General features: G+C 35.4%; 1 protein-coding gene across 6 annotated transcripts in view; it reads left to right on the forward strand.

The window, feature by feature from the left end:
- Positions 1-26,258, forward strand: part of HMBOX1 (homeobox containing 1) — a 178,746-nt gene that overhangs the window by 38,801 nt on the left and 113,687 nt on the right. The window contains exon 2 of one of the 6 annotated variants that reach the window (XM_077769695.1): positions 4,979-5,050. The exons of the other annotated variants lie outside the window; for them this stretch is intronic. The gene's annotated coding sequence lies outside the window, so the exon portion shown is untranslated. The remainder of the gene's footprint in view (positions 1-4,978; positions 5,051-26,258) is intronic. 6 annotated transcript variants of the gene reach the window in all.

Here is a 26,258-nt window from a genome sequence, read left to right on the forward strand (position 1 = left end):
TGCAAGGTAAAGGAGCCAGTGCTGCTTTAAAAATAGAAAATCTAGCTAAGATAATTAGTGAAGGTGACTATGCTAAACAACAGATTTTCAGTGTAGATGAAACTGCCTTCTGTTGGAAGAAATGCAATTTAGGACTTTGATAGTTAGGAGAGGTCAGTGCCTGGCTTCAGAGCTCTCTTATTAGTGGCTAATGGAATTTTAAGTCAATGCATATTTACTATTTTGAAAATCCTAGGGCCCTTAAGAATTATGTTAAATCTACTCTGCCTATGTTCTAAAAATGGAACAACAAAGCCTGGATGATGGCACATCTGTTTACAAATATTCTAAGTCCGCTGTTGAGAACTTCCTTTCAGAATATTACTGCTCACTGACAATGCGCCCGGTCACCCAAGAGCTCTGAGATGAGTGTTGTTTTCATGCCATTAAACCAACAACATCCATTCTGCAGTTCATAAATTAAGGGATCATTTCAGTGTCCACATGTTATTATTTAAGAACTACACTTTCTAAGGTTATAGCTGCCATAGATAGGGATTCTTCTGATGGATCTGGGTAAATTGAAAACTGCCTGAAAAGTTTTCACCATTCTAGATGCCATTAACAATATTTGTGAAAAACTGAGGACTGATGGATGTGGGGGGGAGGGGGGGATGGGCATGGAGGAGGGCACTTGTGGGGATGAGCACTGGGTGTTATGTGGTAATTTGACAAACTATTTGTAAAAAAATTTAAAAAAAATCACTTAAAAAAACCCAATATTTGTTATTCATGGAAAGGTCAAAATATCAACATTAACAGGACTCTGGAAAAAATGGATTTCAGCCCTCATGAATAACTTTGAGAGGTTTGAGACTTGATTGGAGAAAGTGACTGCAGATGTGGAAATAGGAAGAGAACTAGAATTAGAATTGGAGCCTGAAAATCGGACTGAACTGCTGCAATTTGTGATAAAACTTCAATGGATGAAGAATTGCTTCTTACAGATGAGCAAAGAAAGTAGTTTCTTGAGACAAAAACTATTCCTGGTGAAGATGCTGTGAAGATTGTAGAAATGACAACAAAGGGGTTAGAATATCACAGAAACTTAGGTGATAAAGCAGTGGCAGGATTTGAGAGGATTGATTCCAGTTTTGAAAGAAATTCTACTGTGGGTAAAATGCTATCAAACAGCATCATATGTGACAGAGAAATTGTTTGTGAAAGGAAAAGTAATTGATGTGGCAGACTTATTGCTGTCTTATTTTAAGAAATTTCCACAACGGTTCCATTCTTCAGCAGCTACCACCCTGATCCATCAGCAGCCATCAACTTTGAGGCAAGACCCTGCACCAGCAAAAGGATTGTGAGTTGCTGAAAGCTCAGATAATGATTAGCATTTTTTTTAAACATAGAGTATTTTTTAATTAAGGTATATACACTGATTTTTCAAATATGCTATTGCACACTTCAGGTAGTCTAAACATTACTATTAGCACTGGGAAACCAGAAAATTCATTTGACTTGCTTTATTGTGATGTTTGCTTTATTATGGTAGTCTGGGCCCAAATGTGCAATTTCTCCAGGGAATGCCTGTATTCTCACTAAATTAAACAGTACAGTGGACTCTTGAAAGACAACATGGGTTCATTTATATATACTGTAAATGTATTTTATGATTTTCCTAACTTTTTCTTTTTTCTAGCTTATTTTATTATAAGAATACAGCATATAATACATGTAACACACAAAATATGTGTTCATCTGTTTGTATTACTGGAAGAGTTGACAATAGACTATTAATAAGTTTTTGGGGAGTCAGAAGTTATATGCAGATTTTCAGCTGCATGGCAGGATGCCTCTAACTCTGCATTGTTCAATGGTCTACTGTTTATTAACATACTTAGAGGGATTGTCAGTAATCAACTACTATGGAATATTGTTGCTTTAAAATTAATTTTCACATAACCAGAGTATGTAGAAAGGACTCATTCCTGATCATTTCAGTTAAATATAAGTTATTGTAAATAATTGTAGATGAGGTCCCATGAAAGGCTTGAAATGATAATTTTAAATTGAGTTTTACTGAGAGTGGAATACTGGGTAATTGTGCTTGACACAGCTACTCATAGTCTCTCTTTTTACTTTCATTCTGCATCCAGCTGCTAACCTGTCTACCAAAAGCTATGTCATTATGTGAAGTTTTATGTATATGTTAATTTGGCCATTAAGTAATATTCAATTTCACTATGTTATTAGTACTATAAAAGATAAAGAAAAGAAGTACAGCTGCTGTGCTGCCTGTGACTTAGAGGTTAGAGCATAGAGCTCATAAGTCTAGGTTGTCATATTCTAGACAACCCTTAAATAGTCTCAATTATTTTAGGTTACTGCATGAAATTTCCCCACACCTGGAAATTTCTTCATATACAGTACATAGTGTTATAAAGTTACCCAGTAAAACTTTCCAAATATAGCATTTTTAATACCAGAGTTGTTCAGTATCTGCCTCTGCATTGTTGTCACACTCAGTATATCCTTATGAGGATGGAACATCTCTTATTACAGAGTCCATCTGCCTCTCTTTCTAAAATACAGTTAAAGTTGTTCATGGTGTTTTCTGTGGGCACAGGTGAAAATACTTTTGGAGTTAACAAAAATCACATAAGCTCCCTGACCTAAGAGATGAAGTGGATTCTCTTCTTTCTCAGTAATATTGGAGAGCTCCCACAGAATTAATCCTAATTCCTTATGCTGGCTTTCCTAGGAGAAAGTGCCCTTTGATTATGCCACTTACCACTTAATAAATAAATTTAATCACGTGAATTTTCTGGAGACCTGTGATTTACTCTCTCCCTAGGAGCTTTCTTCTAAGATGACCTTAAAATTTGAAATGGTTGCTTTGCTTTTGAGACCCAGTGACTGATAGTTTAGATTGACTCTCTTTTTCTCTCTCTCTCTAAATATATGCAAATGATATATCCAATAAAGGGTTAATACCCAAAACATATAAATAATTTAAACAACTCAAAAAAAAAAAAAAAGAATTCAATTAAAAAATGGTCAGGGGACCTGAATAAACATCTTTCTAAAGAAGATATAAAGATGGCCAATAGACACATGAAAAGATGCTCAACATCACTAATCATCAGGGAGATGCAAATTAAAACTGCAATGAGATATCATTTTACACATATCAGAATGACTAAAACAAAAAACACAGGAAACAAGTGTTGATGAAAATGTGGAGAAGAAGGAACCCTAGTGCACTGTTGGTGGGAATGCAGAATGGTGCTGCTACTGTGGAAGACTGTATGGAGGTTCCCCAAAAAATTAAAAATAGAATTACCATATGATCTAGTAATTCCACTACTGGTTATTTACCCATAGAAAATGAATATAGGCGCCTGGGTGGCTCGGTTGAGCATCCAACTTCAGTTCAGGTCCTGATCTCACAGTTCATGAGTTCGAGTCCTACATCAGGCTCGCTGCTGTCAGCACAGAGCCTGCTTCAAATCCTCTATCCCCTCTCTCTCTGACCTCCCCTATTTGCATGCTTTCTCTCAAAAATCAATAAACATTTAAAAAATGGTAATTCAAAAAGATACAAACACTCCTGTGTTCATTGCAGCATTATTTACAGTAGCCAAGACATGAAAGCAATCTGTGTCCATCAATAGATGAATGGGTAAAGGAGTGGTATATGTATATATATTATTATTTAGCCATAAAAAAGAATGAAATCTTGGGGCACTTGGGTGATTCAGTCGGTTAAGTGTCTGACTTCAGCTTAGGTCATGATCTTGTGGTTCGTGGGTTTGAGCCCCATGTTGGGCTCTGTGCTGACAGCTCACCCTGGAGCCTGCTTTGGATTCTGTCTCCTCTCTCTGCCTCTCCCCCATCTGTGCTTTGTCTCTATCTCAAAAATAAATAAACACTAAAAAAAGAATGAAATCTTGCCATTTGCAACAATATGGTTGGAGTTAGAATGTATAATACTCAATAAAAAGGTCAGTCTAAGACCAGTATTGATTTCACTCATGTGGAATTTAATAAAAGAAAAAAAAAGACAAAAGAAAAAAACAAGGTATATTGAAAGAAACCGTCAAAATTTAATGAGTTTTTATTTTTACTTTTTATTTTTTCAAAATGTTTATTTTGAGAGAGTATGAGCAGGGGAGGGGCAGAGAGAGGGTGAGAGAGAATCCCAAGCAGGCTCCATGATGTTGGTGCAGAAGCTGTCACAGGGCTTGAGTCATTGAAACATGAGACTATGACCTGAGTCGAAACCGGAAGTTAGTTGCTTAACTGACAGAGCCACCCAGATGCCTCTAATGATTTTTTAAAATAAACTTATAAACAAAGTCATTTTCATGTGAAATGAGTTTCCATATTTTTGCGAAGACTTGTCAAAATTACAAAATATATGCACAGATTAAGAATAATACGTACAGTAGTTTCCTAGAAGTCATAAAACATAGCAGCAGTTTATAAAATGTAACAAAATTAACTTTTTTACTTTGAAATTTAGCACCTAATCTGGTTTTTATCTTTTATTTATTACTGATTTTTCCTTGTTCAATAATATCAAAGCACTTGGGATTCATATTGCCAGTCAGAGTTGAAATACAGGAACTTTCAGTCCAGAACCAAACCAAAAAGTCACAATAGCCTTCTGACTCTTCTATATCCTGATGTTTGTTAATTGACAAGCAGTAACAGTGTGTCCACCTTTATTTGATCTTAATCTGGAGATGCCCCTTCTATATCAAGACAAGTTAGTACTTTAAAATACTGAAATGTTTGAGTGACTCTTCTGCTTGATGTGGCATATTCTCTGCTTAGTTCAAATGGTCTAGAATGAAATGTTTAAAAACAAAACTTAGCAAACTAGGAATTAAAAAGAACTCCCTTAAACTGATAAAGGGTATCTACCAAAAACCTAAAACTAACGTCATATTTAATGGTAAAAGACTGCATGCTCTTCTTTTATGTTTAGGAACAATTCAAGAATTTCTGACCTTACCACTTCTATTCAACAGTGTCCTGGAGTTCCTAGCTATGCAGTAAGGTAAGAAAATAAATAAAATGCACATACTAGAAAAAAATAAACTGTCTTTATTCATAGACAACCTGCTTGTGTTTCTAGAAAATCCTAAGGATTTTTTTAAAAAGCCGTTAAAACTATTAAATCAGTCTATTGAAATCACAGTATATATAATCAATATATAGAAATCATTTTTAGTTTTGTATATGCTTATTTCATAATAGTGAACAGTCGGAAACTGGAAGTTCAATAACAGTGCCATTTATAATAACATCAAAAACGAAATACTTAAGAATAAATAATAATTGTGTATAAGACCTGATCCTGAAAGCAACAAAATACTGCTGATATATATTAAAGAAGATGTAAGTAAATGGAAATGTATACTATGTTCATGGATCAGAAGACTCAATAAGTTTAAAATTTCACTTCTCCCAAAATTGATCTATAGATTCAACACAATCTCAGTCAAAACCCTAGGAGGCTTTTTGATAGAACTTGATAAGCTGAGTCTGTAATTTATATGGAAATTCAGAAGATCTATAATAACCCATATTTTTTTTAATGTTTTATTTATTTCTAGGAGAGAGAGAGAGAGAGACAGCATGAGCAGGGGAGGGTCAGAGAGAGAGGGAGTCACAGACTGAAACAGGCTCCAGGCTCTGAGCTGGCTGTCAGCACAGAGCCCGATGCAGGGCTCAAACCCACGAACCGCGAGATCATGACCTAAGCGAAAGTCCGACGCTCAACCGACTAAGCCACCCAGGCGCCCCTATAATAACCCATATTTTAAAAAAAAGAGACAAAATTTGAGGAATTAACACTTTGATTTTAAGATATGCCATGATAAAATTGTAGTATTCAGGACTGTGATGTTAGCATAAGGGCAGATCAGTTGAACAGAGCAGAGTTTAGAAAGATGTACACATTTATGGTCGGTTGATTTTTGACAAAGGTGCCAAGGCAACTGAGCATACGGTACTGGAGAAATGGTAGATCGTTCAAGTTTAGGGGTATGTGCCTTGACGCTTATGTCATATTGTATCCAGAAATTAACTTGAATGAATTATAGTTGTAAACCTACGAGCTGAAACTTATTATAATATTCATAGAAGATAATGTGACTTTGCTAAGGCAGTGTTTCTTAAGAAGACTCAAAAAGCATGTGTGATAAGAGAATGAATATTGATAAATTTCATGTCTTGAAAATTAAAGTCTTTCTTTCAAAGACATGATTACAGAGCAAGCAACAAGGTTATATTACAAAAAAACATTTATCCTGAGATGGGTATAATTTGTAGCCTTTTTATGCAATCCATCACTCCAGTATAGTATAGTAGGAAGAGTAGAGAAGTGTAGTAGACTCAGGAACTTCTCATACATAATCCTAACTTTAGCATTTGTCAGAGATACAGTTTACGAAATTTAGTTTTTTCACATTCTCTGAGCCTTGGTTCATTCTTTTTTGTGAAATTGTAATATTCATATCTATCTTATAGGATTATATTGATGGTCAAATAAATAGGTATAAAAATATTAGAATGCTAGTACAATTTTTTTAATGTTTGCTTATTCTTAGAGACAGAGTGCGAGTTGGGGAGGGGCAGAGAGAGAAGGAGACAGAATCCGAAGCAGGGTCTAGGCCCTTAGCCATCAGCACAGAACTTGGCGTGGGGCTTGAACTCACAAACCTTGAGATCATGACCAGTGTCGAAGTTGGATGCTTAACCAACTGAGCCACCCAGGCTCCCCATAGAATGCTTTTGCTGTTCTTAATGTATCATTGTCATCATTATTGTTGTCATACATAATTGGACCTTAATTACTCCCTCTCCTTTTCACATAACCAACTATAATTATATACTTAAAATTTTTTTTTAATGTTTGTTTATTTTTTAGAAAAAGAGACAGCACAAGTAGGGGAAGGGCAGAGAGAGAGGGAGACACAGCATGTGAAGCAGGCTCCAGGCTCTGAGTTGTCAGCCCAGAGCCTGATGGAGGCCTCGAATTCATGAACTGCGAGATCATGGCCTGAGCCAAAGCCTGATGCTCAACCTACTGAGCCACCTAGGCACCCCTAATTATAATATCTTAAGGAGAGTCTAAAGTTATTAATTTTTTTTAAGATTAAAAATTTTTTAATCTCTACATCCAATGTGGGACTTGAACCCATAACCCCTACATCAAGAGTCACGTGTTCCACTGACTGAGCCAGCCAGCAGCCCCTGAAAAATTTTTTAAATATTTTACTAGCGGTGTGAACATCCATAAACTCCAGTTTATCCTTCTGATCCTTGTTGACAGTAGAAATCAAAAGTGGATGTAGTCTTTTTTTTTTTTTCCATTTTCCTTAAGGGACAATCTACTTATACTCTTTTGTGTATGCCCTGTACAAGCCAGTCCTTTTTACCAGCATTACTTTTATGAGCAATTGAAGAAACATTCTCTCGAGAGGTAGAGATAATAAGTAATAATCATGTCATTTGTTTTTATATGAATAAATATAACATAAATGTATACTATGTGTTACATAAACTATAATGATAACAGGAGTAATTGATCGTTAGTTTACTTTTTTAGTGTAGTGATATTCAGCTGTACTCTAAAACATGTAATTAACCACTGTAAGAAATGAAAGATAGTTAAGTGGTTACAAAGAACATATTAGGTACTCTGCACTAAAAAGAGAATGATTTCATGTCAAATGAGACAAACTCTATTGCTTCACAAATCTACTTGTCTTTGGCACAGAGAAAATGAGTTTTTTAATACCCAAAAGTTAGACTATAGAGACTCACCCATGACTCATCCATTATAAATTTAAACTTTCTGTGTTACAAAGGTTAAGAATCTCTTTTTTATCAAGGACCGCTGAACGAAAAAGAATAGCAACTGAGGTCACTTTCAAGAAAACCAAATTAACGGATTTGGGAGCAAGAAAATTAGAAGACATTATCGTCATTTTACTTGTAAAGTACAATATTGTTCTTCATTTTATATTAAGGTAGATAGGATAGGATATGAGACAGTAGAATTGGAAAAAATCAAAAGAAAAAAATATTGTTTCTTCCTTTTTTCAGTTGTTGGTTCACTACCTTTTCAGTTACCCAGTTCACTGGGACAGGGTGAGAAAGATAGACAAGAGGAATGATACAGGATTGGTAGTGAGGATGGTATAGCTGAGGTAGACAAAGATTTATAAATTGGTTCTGGAGAATTTAAAGTGGGTATCAGTATTTCTTTACAGAGACCCTAAGTTCTTTGGATTGTGGTAATAAGTTTGCACTGTTATTCATACTCATTGAAGTTCTCTTTTCCTTACTAGCAGTTAGCTGTTATTCCACCTCTGTTCTTTCCAACTTTATGCTACATTTTAACTAAGGAAAATCATTCTTACATGTACAACATAATCATTTCATGGAGTACTTGCTATAGGCCAGATAGATTTATAAGCCAGAGGCACCCAGTTCCTTGGATCAGTCTCTATGTGATGTGGATCTTCTTATTCATGGCTTTTAAATTTTGTTTTTCTATAGAGAAAAAAATGTCCTTTCTGTTTATGGGAATAAAGTCCAATAGATTTTGTTGAATGCAGTCTAGTGATTGGACCTACTGATGTTGCCAAAATAAATAAACCTTTGAGACTTGAGACTTTGTTTTTGTATCTTCCATAATGTTTTACACAAAGTAGAGACTTAACATTTATTAATACAAGTAAGATTGTTATTTGCATCTTTTAGAATTCTCATGTGTTAGAAAAGGTAAAGAGTAATAAGTATGTTTGATGGCTAAGAATAGCATTGAATTTCGAAGTGTGATCATCAAGAGATTTTTTTAAAGGCAATTTCTGGGAGAAAACTGAAAAATACAACACTAGAAAGTGCTGTTTGTGTTTCCCCTTATCTGTTCACTTTTGCCCCTCCATATATTATGCTACTTTCTTTTGCCCGACCCCCTTAGCTTATACCCACAGTTGCTTTTTTTAATATCTCAGTTATTAGGGCTTATAAGGGATTCCTCATTTGAATCTCTGTCTCTCTGTTATTTTCTCTTTCTTACTAAGAAGACCACATGCCTATTATTATTTACATTTAATTAAAGACAAATAACTGCCTTTTGCCTTAAATTATCATAGTAGAGTTCTTATGTATCTTAGTATCCCAGGCCTGATCAGTTCTCCATATTTCAGATAACAGACTTTGATATCTGTTCCACATCCTGATGATCAGGGATCTATAATGTTAAAGGGAAAGAGCAGTGTTGAAATGTGACCTTGCACAAGTCAACCTCATTTAGCTGGCTTTCTTTATCTGCAAATTTGAGAATTAATATTTGTCCTTGAACCTAATAGAATCTGTTGTGGATATAAAATTAAGCAAATCTTTGTAAGGTGCACAAAACTTACGCAACTTTAACATATTATAGGGATGATTTTTCTAAAGGACCATTTAGAAAAGTCTATATCATACTCTATGAAGCAGCCAGGGGTATCTTTTCAGTCTCTTCATTTCTTTATCTGTACTAGCCTCTCAATCCTTGATGGAAATTCAGTCCACTTCTAAAAGCCTAGGGCAGATGTCACCACCTTCATAAATTATCTCTTTATACCCTGAATTAAAAGTGATATCACCTTTAGAATTCAGATAATCTGGCAACCTTTTAATGGACACAGCAGTTGTCTTTTATTTTTAGTCTTTTCAATCCACCCATTACTCTTGTATGAAACATCTAAATATTATAAAATAAATTGGAGTAGGGCAGTAGTCACTCAAACCTTAAATATGTCTTAAGATCACATGTCATATTGCTATTGCCTGCATATATGCCTATTGCCTCTAGTGCCTGGAACACAGTCTTAGCTTAGTAAATAGTACACACAGATGAGTAATGGTCCACAGACATCACTTGGACAAATATTGGACCAGAAATTCTGTACCCTTATATTCTATCCCTGGCTTATAATGGACTTGTAAGTTCTCTCGTAACCTTTCTGTTTTGAGATCTAAAACTGAATCAAACCTGTCCTACCTACAAGGCAGATGTTCATAGGGTATTGAGGACATGAAGTGAGAAATGTGCTGATACTTTGAAAAGTCTGAAGTGCTATTCAAATATAAAATTACATTAAACAGTGGTATAAGTGGAAGTATTACACTCATGGATATAGAGTGTAATACTTGGGCCATGTTATTGTTATTTATTATTTAAGCCATAGGTGTATTTCAAGATGGAATTTAATCTCTTCTTGTATGTTTGACTTCTTGCTTATTTTCACAAATTATAGCTCTCACTGTCGTTGCTTAGGGTAGTGAATATCAGTTATTTCCACTTGGGAAAAACATATGAACCAAAATTGCCCAAGATTAGCCTTCAGATTCCTTTTTATGGTTCAGCAAGCCCTGTGGTATTAATATGGACCTTATCTTTCACAAATGGCTTAGTTTTGTGTTTGTAATTACTTAATAGTACATGCTGTTAGGCATAAAGGGATTGTATATATTCCTTTAACTGGATAAAATAGAATAGGAAAACATCAGTTAAACGAATTGAATGGATACTTTGTTACATTTTTGGAACAGGGCAAGATACCCTCCACTTTTAAAACAGACTATATTTGGTCATTCCATAATTTTCTTCCACTAGCCTATTAAAATATATTTATGTTGCCCTCCCCTCCGTTTTCTGTTCCCAGTTCTTTCTATCTTCATCCTTTTTCATTCCTCTAATTTTTCCTCTTTAACTCCAACAATTTGGGTTGCAGGGGAAAAAAAACCTGGCACTTAATCAAGAACATGATCTCATTGCTTTCAATGGCTTAGAAAAGAAACATTTTAAAGCAGTTGAAAGATTTCACTTTGGAAAGTAGGTACTGCATAACTAAGTGTGTTGGTTCCCAGCAGAGCCTTGAGTAACCTCTTTCCAGCCATCCTCATGTTTTTTCTCTTCTACTTCCTGTTCAGTGAGCAATAGCCTAGGTTANCCAGGGTATTGTTTTCTGTTCTTTCACTCTTCTGTATAATACTTGTATATTTTTGTAGCATAATTGTTTCTAGGCTTCATTACCTGTATAGACATGGAATATAACTGTTAGTTTCCTCCTGCTCCCACACAAGCCCCCCAGCCCTTTTCAGAGTTCCCTTAGATATTTGGGGGGGGGGAAGTCTCTGAGTGGAATGTAACATGTGTTCAGGAACAGGAAGTGAATATTCTTTTCTTACAGCCTGCTTGGGAAATCCATCCCTCTCAAGCCACCCAAATGTGGTACCTTTTCACTGCCCCTGCTACTGGGTCTTCTGTGAGGGATAGTAGCTAGGAATTCTGTCTTTAGTGCCTTCAGAGATGTCAGTCTTCAGAGTACCCAGGAGTTGCATGGGTGAATTAGAGTTTCCCCTACTTCCCATCTTCTGTACACTTTGTCCCCAAATCCCAAAGCAGCAGAGTTTGTGCTCACAGTTTCAATGTCCCTTGAAAAGATTTCTTATCTTTTCCATCTATCCTTTTATTTCTGGGCTCAAAACCAGTTCAGAGAGCCAGATGGAAAATGATACCATGCCATTTCTTCCATTGCCTTTATTTCATCTCACTCTCCTTTACTCACCCTCTCAACCTCCTCTAAGTTCCTGCTGAAATTTGCATCATCCATTATAGTTGCAGAATTCTTAATCATACTTGGAATCAGCCCAGTCAACCTGTTACTACTTTAAAAACTAGTTCCACTTGCTAAAAAATTCAAAGATACAAAAATATGTCCAGTGAAAAGTCTCCTAGCACCTATATCCCACAGGTATCAAGTTCCCCACTCTAAGGGAATCAGGATTACCAATTTCTTATGTTTCTTTCTAGAAATGCTTTATGTGTGTTTAAATAAATCTGTATAGTTAATGTATATATTCTTCCCCACTCTCCCCTTTCTCCTTCACAAATGATATATTTGCTTTGCTTGTCCTTGTTCTTTTCACTTGAAGACTGTTTTACATTAGCAATCAGGAATTTGCTTATTTTTTAATGGCTGTATTGCATGGTTATATCATAATTTATTTATCTTGTCCCCTAATGGTAGATATTTAGGTTGCTTCTAATCTTTCCCTATTATAAGTAATGCTGCAGAGAATAACATTTAACATAAGTTATTTTCTCGTGTATATCTGTGGGGTTAATCACCAGAACTGGAACTGCTAGGTTAAAGGTTAGGTAATTTGGACCCTGCTACATTTTCAGTTACTAAATTCTTGGGAGTTTGTTTTTGATTTCTAGCTTATATTCTAGACTCCTCCTTTTAATAATGAGCTGTATCACCACCTCATTTTATTGGTGATTGCTCAGGTAGTACCCAAGAATCATGAAGAAGTGGCCCAGGTGTAAGGAGAAAAATTAGATTGTTTTTGTTTTCATAGAGAAAAAAGTATAAAGAATTATTTCTCTATCCTGGAACAAACCTCAGTATAAGCTCAGTGATAAACAGTAGCTGATATTTAGTGTATAGAAATAGCAGGGACTGTGCTGAACTGGAGGGTGCATGCCTTATATGACCAGGGTGGGCGGGGGAGGCAGTGGAATCCAACTCCAGCCAATTGTTGGCACACTAGATATTACAAATTTAGTGGTGACTCAGTGGTGACAGATGCTGCAGTTTTTGTTTTTTTTTCTTTAAAAACAGAAGCCTTCATATTTATATTCAGGCTCCTAACTTCAAAATTCCATGTAGACCAAACAAAATGCATGGGATTGATCCAACTTGCTAAGCCTCCAGTTTATGCCCTCCACTGTTGTACATACAGAGGTAGCTTTTTTGGTCTATTTCTCCAGCTCTGACTCCCACATTTTCTGGTTCTTCATCATCTGCTATCAACTAGATACTGCCTCTGGATGTTCTGTTGATTCTTAAATATTCAGTTCTGGATATCATCATTTTCTATCTTCTTAAATCTTTATCTGAAATTTCCTTCACCCTTGATGACAACATACAGAATCATGAGATTTAATATCTCATTTCTGTTCATTTAGTTGCCATATCCTATGGCTCCAGCAATTATTTTCTATTTTAGAGGTGTAGACTGTCAGAACTTTAGCAGGCCGGATCTCTCCATGATCTCTACCAGAATTCTTTCTAGATTTTGGTCATTATTTGCAGGAGCTCGGGGGATATGATCATAGATGTTAATAGGTATGAAAAGAAAACTTAATAAGGTTGTAGTCATTCATGGCAGCCTTTGAATGTGTTCTGTTGAATTAAGTATTGGAAGAGAAATTAATACCTTGAGCCAAAGTCCCAAGACCCTGATGATTCATATTGGATCAAAAACCTACCTAGTTCATATTTTTGTATTCCATGTTTCAGAATTTCCTACCAGAGAGGGTTATACAATTGTCAATATTACCTCTTCTCTCCCACTCTTTAGAGACTTCCATTGCCCCTATCCCAATCAGATGATTAGAAACTACTGCCCTTGATGCTTTTTCTCAAAGAGTGGAAGTCACTTATTCATGATTAGAGTAATTAGAAGGTTATTTAGAGGCACTATTAAAAATAAAACTAGAGGGGCGCCTGGGTGGCTTAGTTGGTTAAGCGTCCGACTTTCGCTTGGGTCATGATCTCACAGTTCGTGGGTTCGAGCCCCGCGTCGGGCTCTGTGCTGACTGCCAGCTCAGAGCCTGGAGCCTGTTTCAGAGTCTGTTACTCCCTCTCTCTCTGACCCTCCCCTGCTCACGCTGTCTCTCTCTCTCTCCTAGAAATAAATAAATAAAACATTAAAAAAAAAAAAACAAAAAAACCCACTAGATTTGGGAGGAAAAATCTTGGGACAGTGGGTCCATAACAGTTAGTGGGGAGAAGCAAGCATTGTCCAAGCAGTTCTTAGCTGAGAGCTCTCTGTCTAGCTCTCCATTTCTCCATACTCACGAAACTACTTTCTCATGGTTTAGTTTAGTAAATAAAGGCCCCTGCTAGAAAATAGGTATTCTCAATACCAGCCATTACGTTGTCTTTCTGATGGTCTCCTTAAAACTCTTTTTCCCATAGGTTACAGTAACCTTTTTAAAAGACTGATGGTTCATACTGACAGGAGCAAGGGAGCTAATCTTTTTAAGTGCCTACTTTAGGAGTTTTTTACTGTATTTTATTTTAGTCCTCATAGTGACCCCTTGAGGTAGATATCATTGTTTACAATTTTCGGAGGAAACCAGGGTTTACATAGATTAAGACATTTGTACAAGATCAAACTGTTAACAAGTGGTAGAACCAGAGCTTTCAAACACATAATCATCTTGTTCCAACTCTCTTGTTCTTTATAGTCCATTTTACTCCTGGTTTTGAATTTTAGAAAGATTATTTTCGTAACTGTGTGTCACAAGAATAAGAATAGAGACAGGCAGGACAGTTGGAAACCATGGTATTAATATAGTAGAAAAAAGATTTCAAGTAAAAGAAAAGGTCACAGATAAAACAACTTGGTAAGAGTAAAGCATTGGTTTAGCATATACTTGTGTTTTCTTTTAGTTTACCATATAGAGTAGTTTTTTCAAGCTATAAATTCCAGTTTAAAATGACAGCCTATACAGGGCTGGTTCAATATTCACAAATCAATCAACGTGATACATCACATTAACAAAAGAAAAGATAAAAACCATAAATTCCTGTCGATAGATGCAGAAAAAGCATTTGACAAAATACAGCATCTCTTCTTAATAAAGACCCTCAAGAAAGTCAGGATAGAAGGAACTTACTTAAATACCATAAAAGCCATCTATGAGAAGCCCTCAGCTAACATCATCCTCAATGGGGAAAAACTGAGAACTTTCACCCTAACATCAGGAACACGACAGGGATGTCCACTCTCACCACTGTTGTTCAACATAGTGCTGGAAGTCCTAGCATCAGCAATCAGACAACGAAAGGAAATAAAAGGCATCAGAATTGGCAAAGAAGAAGTCAAGCTTTCACTTTTTGCAGATGACGTGATATTCTACATAGAAAACCCGATAGACTCCACCAGAAGCCTTCTAGAACTGATGCATGAATTCAGCAAAGTTGCAGGGTACAAAATCAACGTTCCGAAATCAGTTGCATTTTTATACACCAATAATGAAGCAACAGAAAGAAAAATCAAGAAACTGATCCCATTCACAATTGCACAAAAAACCATAAAATACCTATGAATAAACCTAACCAAAGATATAAGAGATCTATATGATGAAAACTATAGAAAACTTATGAAAGAAATTGAAGACGACACAAAGAAATGGAAAAACATTCCATACTCCTGGATCAGAAGAATAAATATTGTTAAAATGTCATTACTACCCAAAGCAATCTATACATCCAATGCATTTCCAATCAAAATTGCACCAGCCTTCTTCTCAATGCTGGGACAAACTATCCTAAAATTTGTTTGGAACCACAAAAGACCCTGAATAGCCAAAGTAATATTGAAGAAGAAAACCAAAACAGGAGGCATCACCATCCCAGACTTTAGCCTCTACTACAAAGCTGTCATCATCAAGACAATATGGTATTGGCACAAAAAGAGACACATAGACCAATGTAACAGAATAGAGAACTCAGAATTGGACCCACAAATGTATGTCCAACTAATCTTTGACAAAGCGAGAAAGTGTATCCAGTGGAAACAAGACAGCCTCTTTAACAGATGGTGCTGGGAGAACTGGAAAGCAACATGCAGAAGAGTGAAACTAGATCACTTTTCTCACACCAAACACAAAAATAAACTCAAAATGGATAAAGGACGTGAATGTGAGACAGGAAACCATCAGAACCCTAGAGGAGAAAGCAAGAAACAACCTCCTTGACCTCAACTGCAGGAATTTCTTACTTGACACATCCCCCAAGGCAAGGGAATCAAGAGTAAAAATGAACTATTGGGACCACATCAAGATAAAAAGCTTCTGCACGGCAAGGGAAACAATCAATAAAACTAATAGGCAACTGATGGAGTGGGAAAAGATAATTGCAACTGACATATCAGATAAAGGGCTAGTATCCAAAATCTTTAAGGAACTCACCAAACTCCACACCCAAAAAACAAATAATACAATGAAGAAATGGGCAGAAGACATGAACAGACACTTCCCCAAAGAGGACATCCAGATGGCCAACAGACACATGAAACGATGTTCAGTGTCCCTCATCATCAGGGAAATGCAGATCAAAACCACACTGAGATACCACCTCACGCTTGTCAGAGTGACGAAAATGAACAAATCAGCAGACTCTAGATGCTGGCGGGGATGTGGAGAAATGGGCACTCTCCTACGCTATTGGTGGGAATGTAAACTGGTACAGCCCCTTTGAAAAACAGTGTGGAGGTTCCTCAAAAAGTTAACAGTAGAACTCCCCTAGGACCCAGCAATAGCACTGCTAGGAATTTACCCAAGGGATACAGAAATGCTGATGCATAGGGGCACATGTACCCCAATGTTCATAGCAGCACTCTCAACAATTGCCAAAACATGGAAAGAGCCTAAGTGTCCATCAGTTGACGAATGGATCAAGAAGATGTGTTCATCTATACTATGGAATACTACATGGCAATGAGAAAGAATGAAATCTGGCCATGTGTAGCAACATGGATGGACCTTGAGGGTGTTATGCTGAGCGAAATAAGTCAGGCAGAGGACAGATACCATATGTTTGCACATATTGGTGGATTAAGATGAACTTAACGGAAGAACATGGATGAGGAGAAGGGGAAAAAATAGTGGGGGAAAGGGAGGGAGGCAAACCATGAGAGACTCTTGAATACAGAGACAAACTGAGGGCTGATGGGGGTGGAGGAAAAGGGAATGGGGTGATGGGCATGGAGGAGGGCACGTGTTGGGATGAGCAGTGGTTGTTATATGGAAACCAACTTACAATAAACTATTTAAGAAAATAAATAAAATAAAATAAAATGACAACCTATCAATTGTATGTTGAAGCTATTAACACTTAGTATATGGGGATATGGCATAAAGTATAATCAGAATCTTAAGACTGAGTCATTCTCTGTCCTTTGTAGGGATCTTCTTTAATATGAATGTACTTGACAGGTATTTTTAAATCTTTCCTTTTATTTGTATATTAATTCATATAAAAGAAGTAGTAAAGAGCATCGAAGTTAGCACATTTTTTAATGCTGGTTAGACATAATATAAAAGAATGTAAAACTCACTTGAATCTGGAAATTATTCCAAAGATTGAACAAGTCTTGTCACTTATATATGAATCCATTGTACAGTGAGTGCTTTTTGAGAGCTAGTTGTATTTGGTAGCATATAATAATTTAAAATATTAATAACTGTATATATGTATAGTGCATTATATCTTGTTAATGAGATTTGAGAACTCATGAGTTTGTCAGTAGATACCTGAAGAAAATAATTCAGAATAATGGATCTAAAATATAAAGGGATTATATCATAGCAAATAAAACTTAGATAATCCATTATGATTCTGGACTGTAGTACATGATCTTGCTGGGAGTGGCCAGGTCATGGGGAACATAAAGGAACTAAAGAAAGAGAAAATGTGATGGTATCTGCACCCCCAGGTTTTTAAAGGCACGAGAAAGCTTTATGCTCCCTAACTCAGGTGGAGAGCTTTTTTCTCATGACTTGAGATGCTTTTCAGATCTGTTCAATCCAGCAACACAAAATGCAAGGCTGTGAAATAACTATAGTAGACTGTGGGGGATGCAGGAAATAAAAGAAATTGCAGCTGTCCTTTAGTGTTACAAGTACTGAGATAAAACATAAGTTGGCTCCCTGGAATTTGACTTCAAGTTCAGTTGTAAAACATTACCTGATTGGCTACCTCCTTACTTTGAATTATATATTAGCATATTCTCTTGAGATGTGGAAGGTAAAAACACTTCTCTGCTTCCCTTGCAGAGAGCATATGAATTCCCTCATCCTCTGCCTTTGTATCCTCCTTTTAGCACTCACCTCCTAATAAATTGACAAGAGGATGCTTTAAAGCTAGTCATAAGAGTAGTTGTTGCTATCTGAAGTCAATTTAATGGATGCTGGGAATGCCCAAAAATAACATTTCTATTAACCTGTTGTTGATATTATCAGAACTTCTACCATTACTGATTCATGCTAAGTTTCCTGTTAAATTGAGTCATCCCCAGTGAAGCTACTGATTTAATTTCTTTCTAGCCAAGATAATATTTAGTATTTTTAATAGAAATTTTCAACTGTAGGTTCCTCTTTGATCTGGGCTTCCTGGTAGCTCCCACTTCTCTGATTTCATGTTCTATTGTTCATGCAACTCTAGCCACACTGTCCTCGATGCTGTTGTTTTTGAACATGATAGACAGTTTCTGCCTCAAGATCTTGATCTTGAATGCTCTCTCCCCTTTATCTACATGGCTTGCTTCCTATCATTATTCAGGTCTTTACTCTGATTTAACTTTCTTGCTGAGGCTTTCTCTGAGCACCCTATTGAAAATTGTAACCCCACCACCCACATTCCCTAGAACTTTCCCAGATGTATTTTTTTGTTTGTTGTACCTACTGTGATCTAAATACTGTATGTTTGACTTTTTTTTAATTTGCCTGCCTTTCACCACAAGAATGTAAGCTTTATGTGAACAGAGATTTTGTTTTGTTCATTGCTGTATTTCCCAGCGTAATTTCTCACATGTAGTAGATGCTCAGTAAATATTTGTTGAAAGCATAAATGAATACAAGGTACTGCTTGAGGCATAAAAAGAAGTGCCTATAGGAAAGTGGTTACCAAACCATTATCTTGTTGTGTGGTTTTTCTTATGTTATTTCCCAAAATATGTTGAATTTTATTAATCCCTTTCTAAGAACTACTTGCCCAGGACTATGGGCAGCTTCTGTTTGCATATTTATAGTTCTGAACTCAACAGAACCTTCAAATGACATGCATTTATATAGACTCTAAGTTTCTAGAGGACTACCTTGGATTTTTTGCTTTTATTTATTGGTAAACTAGTATGAGCACTAACCTGGGAGTCAGGGTTTCTTGCTCCTATTATCTGATTTTTTTTTTCCATCTGTAAATAGAGGTGATTGGAAAACACTACTAACATCTGTTCTAGCTTAATCTAAGATTTTATGATTTACCTTAGTATACCTTAATGAAATCCCTTATGCCAATCCTATAATTATTTCATTTATTAAACATTGGGAAACTGCTGGGATAGGGGAAATGCAGAAAATGGGAAGAAAATATTGAATCTTTCAGAAATGCGCAACCACAAGGTTTTGTTCTGGAAGTTGTTTATTAATATGTTATATCCTTTGCCTGCAAAAGAAAATAGAGGCTCCAAAGCCATGTGAATGTTTGAGCCATGGATCAAGGCATGTGGATTGGTTCTGTGAGTAAGTCATATTTTAACATCAAAATAATCTGGATGTATATCAATAGTAATTTTTTATGTATTTGTTTTAGTCCATGGGTTCCATTTTTAAATGATAGTTAACACAAACTTTAAAAATTATTTATAATGAGGGCACTTGGGTGGCTCAGTCAGTTAAGCCTCCAACTCCTGATCTCAGCTCAGATCTTGGTCTCAGGGTTGTTAATTCAAGCCCTGTGTTGGGCTTCATGCTGGGTGAGGAGCCTACTGAAAAAGTAATAATAATAATAAATATATGTACATATACACATATATAAAATGAAGATAGACTCTGCCTTCAAATTAAGTTTGCCTGTTGTAGTGAAGTACAATTCTACCAAATTTACCTTCAGTTATGAATAAGTTTTAGTACTCAGTTTAGAGTATTGATTGGTATGAGAAATAATAGGAAATATTTTGGATGACATTATTCTCAAAATTGTCTTTATGCATAGACATTATATTTTATAGATCAAGTATGGCATTGCCATATTAGAATTTTTTCTTGCATTGCAGCATTAGAGTTCTTACTTGTTCTCTAAACTAGTAATTTCTAAGTAGCATTACCTCCAGTAGCTGTTTAAAAGTATTCTTGGACCCCTACACCCAATTATTTGGAATCAGTAGGTCTAGAATTGGTTAGAGGTTCTGTGCTTTTAATTCTGATTCATGGCACAGTTTGAGAACAACTGTCCTAAACTGATATCACACAATATATTTGTACTGCAATTCAGTAGGAATGAAGTAGGGTCGTGTGTAACTTAACAACCCTATGAAAATCAAACACACTGAGACTTCCATAGTAGGGAATGCAAAATAGTATAATATAAACAGTATAATAATAAATGTAAACAGCTTCACGTGTTTTGAACTTAAATAAATAAAAAAATCTGGAACTACAACTCTTCCAGATATAAAGAGCCACAAGAAAGTGTTATCTAAACCAACTGCAGTATAAAGGTGCTCAGGGTTGGAGTCCAAAACATTTGAGGTCACATATAAAGGCAGAGAAGTTAGCTCAGCCTCAGACTTAAGCATTCCCTAACATTTCACAGCATAAATAGAGTTAACTAGTGACCTTCTATTCATAATGTATATTTTTATTTTCAGGTTATATAATTATTTTAGAATCAAGAAATGTAGGTAATATTTTGAAGGTATCCTCAAAAACCACCACATATCTTAATCAAAACCTATAACTCCTATGTTAGACCACCATAGTAAATTCTAGAGGGCATGTGGCAGTCATGTGGCTCTTCTGATTGTGTTTATTGATAAAACTTCAAGATCATCTAACAGTGAAGTATAGTAGTCTAGAGACTCCTTCCCAGAAGCCATAAAAAATATGAATGTTCTACTCTCTTCTGTCTATTTATGAATTAGTTCAACAAATAACTGTAGTGCCTGTTATGCTCCAGATACTGCTTTAGGAGCAGGTACAGATAATAGGCAATAGTGAAACAGAAAATAGACAAAGAAAATAAATATATAACATGCTAAAGATTAATATTTGCTTAGAAGAAAAAGCAAAAGTAAAACTATTTTGCTTTTTTTTTAAAAAAGCTGAGTTTAGGGAAGGGAAGTCTGGCATAAAAAGAAATTTGATTCAGTTAACATCATAGATATTTAATCACTGCTTCATGAATGAATGTGCAAAAACTTTTTTCTGCAAATTTAGTACACACAAAATTGACTTGGTAATGGGAAAAAATAATATTATTTAGATCTAAGATGGGAAAACCTGTATCTTGCTCTGATTTAGGGAGCCACTTTTTAAGAGAAGACAGAATAATGACACATGAGGAAACCATGTCAAACTGGAATCAGGACTGGGAATACTTAGCATGGAGAATCTTTGCAAGATTCTGCAGATAATTTAAAATGCTGCCTTGTGGGAAAAGAAGAAATTTAGCCTGTATTGATTCACCCAGACAAGTGGATTGAAGTTATAAGAAACTGTTTAGAATTTTGTAAAAGGAAGATCTTCATCAGCAAAACTATCCATTAAACTTCCCTGTCACTGGAAATGTAAGAGAAGCCACATGAGTATTTATAGGTCTTTAAAAATTTGACAGGTAGTATATGTAATAATTCTTTTGGAATAAAAATCTCCATGGTATGCAATATCCTTTAATCCTGAATCATAATGAGTAAAACTCTGTAAGTACTAGAGTTTTTTTAGTGATGTGTCTGTTTTTCAACTTGTTGCATGGTACCTATCACAATGAAACATTGCCCCAGAAAAATTATGAAAAAATTGTATCCCATTTGCAGAAAGATGAAGCCCAACATAAGTACTTATAGTACAGTTCTAATAAGAAAAGGGAAGTCCATGAGCTGTTTGACATTGGGCAAGTAGTGTCTCGTCTTAATTCCCTACCTCAGGGGATTGTAAATTTGTAAAATACTTAACCAGTGAGTATTTGGCCCAGGGAAGTAAACATTAAATAGTGGTAGTGGTTGTTATTTACAGTTTTAAACTGCCTGGAGACATTATTTGAGAGGTTATTATTCTAATCTAGATGAGTTAACTCAAAGTATCTGTGGTTCTGTTTTCCTCAAGTCACCAAGCATTCTGCATTGCAGAACTCTACATGTTGCCGTTCAAATCACAGCTAAATGTAGTAAATCCTCATTTATCTAGCAGTGTTAAGGGGGAAAGTGTAACTTCCTAAAATGTAAACTTTTAACCATTTCAACTTTTAAAAACAAGTATATCACATACTTTCCTGCCTTTTTATTTATTTTTTATGAAAAAAATTTTTTAATGTTTTATTTATTTCTGAGAGAGAGAGAGACAGCATGAGCCGGAGAGGGTCAGAAGGAGAGGGAGACACAGAATCTGAAGCAGGCTCCAGGCTCTGGGCGAGCTGACAGCACAGAGCCCAACGCAGGGCTCGAACCCACAAACTGTGAGATCATGACCTGAGCTGAAGTCGGATGCTTAACTGACTAAGCCACTCAGGCGCCCATTCCCTGCCTTTTTAAAAACAATGACCCTAAATGTGACTTTAACTTTTTGATGAGTTAGTGTTATGTGTATCTGTAATTAAATAGCTGTTTTCATTTATTTTCTTTTGTTCTTCTCCGGCAGCTATCATCTTTTCTATGGTAAAGATGATATATACTCCCAACCACTTTCTACTTTTATGTGTCTAAACTATTCTGAATTTGGAAACCAGATATTCAGGCATGCTAAGAATTGCATGTTAAAATGATTAAGAAGTCTGGAATTTGCTTGAAAATAATTAACAATTCCCCTTCCTTCTTAATTGTTCAAGCTGGGTGATGGGCACTTGATCATTTATTACTGTTCCAGCTGCCCTTGTATGTATTTGCAAATTGTCATAATAAAAGTTTTTTAAAACCATAATTAAAGGAATTGTATGGTAGCTATATGTATATTTATTTCTTAATTTTTAACTTTATAAGGGTTCACAGGAAATTTAGCAGTATTTATCTCTGGACAGAAGGACTGAGAGCTAAGGGAAAGATATTTACGTGTGTGTGTGTTGTAATGTATATCTAGTCAGGAAGGAGGCTTCTCTAAATTCTATAAACTCACAATCTGTAAATTGAAATTACTAATAGCAGCTAATTACTAATAGGAGCTCTGTAATGGCTGTTTTAAACTTATGAGAATTCTTTTTTGGCATCCAAATCTGGGCTTTAAGGGGTCATTAACTGATGTTTGCAATGTCCCCCGTCATCTCTCCTTTTGATGGCTTACTTAACTGCCTGTGGTATAGCTAATCTAACTCTTCACTCTCATGATTTGCTTTCTTCCTTCAGCCTTATACTCCTTGTTTCTTTCTTTCTTCCTTGATTTAAATATTCTGTCCTTTTTCTGTTTACTATTGAATGAAACAGATATATGCTGAACCGTAAAGTATAAATTCGTTTGTAAATTGCCACTGGTGTACTGGATTCATAATTAAGCATTACCTGAAGGTGGGAGTATAAATTGTTGCCTCTTTGGGAGGCAATTTGACAAAACCTAGCACAACTTAAAATGTATGTATTTTTGTTATAACAATTTTTGTGCTGTGAAATTATCATAAAGTTATACTCTTGTACTAAGATGTATGAAGAAATTGAATGTTGTCTGAGTGGAAGAGAAAAAGGGGCTTGGGGTGGGAGGCAAACTTACCTTTTAGTGTAGGTAATTTCAATTACCTTTTGAAATTCACCTTTTCCTTAACCTTCTATAGTTACTACAGTTACTACTTTTTATGTTAAAGAAAAAAAGTAGGGTAAAAAAAAAGTCCTTTTACCACCTGTGGATTACACAGCATCTACAGGTTCTTATTCCTAATGGATTTTCTGGATTATATTTTTCTTCAAGGGTCAACAACTTCACGGCTCAACCTGACTTTGTGTAGTATTTTGACAATCCTAAATTAATCATTTGATAATTGAGTCCATTTCTGACAGTAGGAATTTTTCTAATTTTATTTCATAAATGTGGGTATATGTGTATCTGTTGCACAGATATATTTATCCTTCCTGATCATATTCCAAATACACATACACATCCTTAACCCCAACTCCATTACCTGTTAACTACCTGTTTTTCTCTCTATGTTCATGTACTTAGGTATGTGTGTATGTATGTATATAGGTATACATGCTGACATAAGACATACACAAAGGGATTTTTTTGGGTTGTAGTTTCTTTTTCTTTAAACCTGATCACATTATACTCATTTGATTGCAGTTTGCTTTTTTTCACTCGACAACTGCATTTTTCACTCGACAACTTGGGGGTGCAAATCCCCACCAAGTCACTTAGTAAACTGATTTACTCTTTTTAATGATTGCATTGTATTCATTGATCAGAGTATATTGTAATTTATTCAGCCATTCCTGTATTGATTGAAACAACTCTGCTTAGGGGCGCCTGACTGGCTCAGTCGGTAGAGCATGTGACTCTTCATCTCAGGATTGTGAGTTTGAGCCCCAAATTAGTCATAGAGCCTACTTAAAAAATAAATAAATAAAAAAAAGAAAGAAACAACTCTTTATAGAGACAAGAAATTAGAAAATAAGTGACAGTAGACATCTTTGTATATATTACATATGATTAGTTTTATTTCTGTATGATAAATTCCCAGAAATTGGACTGGTAGGTTAAAGGTAGAAGTACTTTAAATTTTATACGTGGTACCAGATTTCTTTCCCAAAGTGGGGTGCCTGGGTGGCTCAGTCAGTTAAGCGTTCGACTCTTGATTTCAGCTCAGGTCATGATCTCACTGTTGTGGGGATGAGCCCTGCATCTTGCCTTGTGCTGAGCCATGGAGTCTGCTTAGGTTTCTCTTTCCCTGTCTCTTTGCCCCTCCCGTGCATGCTCTCACTCTCTCTAAAGTAAATAAATAAACTTTACAAAAAACCACGAAAGGATGTCATAATTCATTTAGATGATGAAATATGACAGTTACTTTTTTGACAAGATATTATCAATCTTCTAAATTTTTGTTAAAAGTGCTATCTCATTAGAACCACATAATTGTCATTTAACTTTAGTAAGTGTATTTTTTATAAACTTGATAATTTGAATCTGCTCTCTCTCTCTACGTGTCAAATATTTTCCCCAGTTTAATTGCTTAGTTTGTTGATGCTTTTTTCACTTTTCATGTCTAGGAAATTTTGAACTCTTACGTCTGTCTCTTCAAGTTTCTGCTCTTTGTTAAGATTATTTAGAAGACATGTCATAAATTTTGTTGTAGAATGTGTTGCTGTGATTTATTTTTTTCACTTGTTCTTTATCCCACCTGGAGCTTATTTTTTTAATAAATAATGTAAGATAAAGATCTATTTTTTTTGCTTGATGATAAACGGTTTTGTGATGATCATTTGAAAAAATAATTTATCCTTTCCTGCAGAAGTAGAATATAACTTCTGACTTGTACTTTTTTTCATGTGATGGAATCTATATTTAAGCTTTTTTTATTCTGTTCTACTCATCTGTGTGTCTATTCTTTTTAAAAGTTTTTTTAATGTTTTATTTTAATATTTTAATGTTTTATTTTTGAGAGAGAGACAGCATGAGCAGGGGAGGGTCAGAGAGAGAGGGAGACACAAAATCCAAAGACAGGCTTCAGGCTCTGAGCTGTCCGCACAGAGCCCGATGCGGGACTCGAACCCGTGGACCGTGATATCAGGACCTGAGCTGCAGTCCGATGCTTAACTGACTGAGCCACCCAGGCGCCCCTCTGTGTGTCTGTTCTTAAGCCAGTGCTATATTGATTTGATTATTCTTTTGAATGTATTTTGATATATGGTCAGTGAAGTCCATTTTTAGTTTTATCCTTTGCTTAGGTTTCTTAGTGATTCTTGGACTTTTTGCTTTATAACTTAAAGTTCCTATTTTTAAATTAAAAAAACAAATTTTTGGCATTATTTCTTCATAGTCTTTTATAAACATTGGGAAAAAGTACCGCACCTGAAATATTTTTCCCATTATTTTTGTACGTGCTAGTTTCTAAACTAGAGGATTTTTAAAAAATTTTAACTGTATTGTATCATACCTCCTATTGATAATTTATTTTTATTTCAATTTTCTTTTACTTTAATTGCTTGCATTTTCTAGGTATTCCATCAGGTCATTAGCAAAAAGATATTTTCTCATTCATTCTGATATTATGCCAGTTAATTGATTTTCATGTCTTAATTAGTTGCTATAATCTTCAAGTCATTGTTGAATTTTAAAGGCATTAGTGGACTTCCTATTCTAATCCCTAATTTTATTAATTTGATATATTGATTTATTGAGTGATTTATGATTCAGTGATTCATATGATTAAAATAATAAAAATGTTTCCTGTGAATAGTCTCCTTCCCATCCTTTCCCTAATTATTTCACTTCC

Source organism: Crocuta crocuta, unplaced genomic scaffold, assembly GCF_008692635.1.
Source record: "Crocuta crocuta isolate KB4526 unplaced genomic scaffold, BGI_CrCroc_1.0 scaffold551, whole genome shotgun sequence".
NCBI classification, from domain to species: Eukaryota; Metazoa; Chordata; class Mammalia; order Carnivora; family Hyaenidae; genus Crocuta; species Crocuta crocuta.